A 793-nucleotide genomic window follows, 5' to 3' on the forward strand; every position below is an offset into this window, starting at 1 on the left:
GTGTATTTGCTTTTGCCGAGCTCCTCAGAGGTTTCTCTGCTGGGGAGCCAGGACGGCCCGTTAGAGTAGAGGTGGCCAAGGCGGCTCCTTGCGACGTCCCCCCAACCAGGAGGGAAATCTGAACGACAGGTTTCTGTATTCAGGGCTAAATCTGCCCTCCCCTCCTATGGTTTAAGTTGTTTATTAATCAAAGTTTACAGCTCTAATTATTCTTCTTCTAAGAGGGAAAATAACCCGACCCCGGCGGGTTAATGAACAGCTCATGGGCATGGCAGGTTACCCACCCCCCACCCCGGGGAGGCGGTTCTTCACGGGGTGCTGAGCTCCTCGCTGTGTTTCAGGTGGAAACCCCGCGCTGCTGGGCTGTGTCTGTTAATGGTTTATAATTAAACGTTTTCACTTGTCTACCTGAACCGGCTTTTTGAAATCCTATCACATGAGACGATTCTTTGTACTTCCCGGATGTTTCAGCACTTTCAAGTTGGAGACTGTTTCTACTCGCTGCCAAGCCCAGTCTCTCCCAAATCGACGGGCTTTCCTGATGACCCTTAAATACTGTTTTTAAAGATTATATAAGAAAACCTCTCCATTAATATTCCCTTCTATTTTTTTTTCTGTCTATTGGCTTTAACATCCAATTTCCGTTTATCGAGGGGGCAAACTGTGATTTCTTGCACTTGACCTACCGCAGAAATGTCTGCAAATCCTTTGATTGTCTATTTAAAACAAAACAAGGAAATCAGCTCTCTCTTTTGCTTCAGGATTACGCTTGGAAACAAGATCTAAAGATTCT

This window comes from Antrostomus carolinensis, unplaced genomic scaffold, assembly GCF_000700745.2.
Source record: "Antrostomus carolinensis isolate BGI_N321 unplaced genomic scaffold, ASM70074v2 scaffold48673, whole genome shotgun sequence".
Classification (NCBI taxonomy): domain Eukaryota; kingdom Metazoa; phylum Chordata; class Aves; order Caprimulgiformes; family Caprimulgidae; genus Antrostomus; species Antrostomus carolinensis.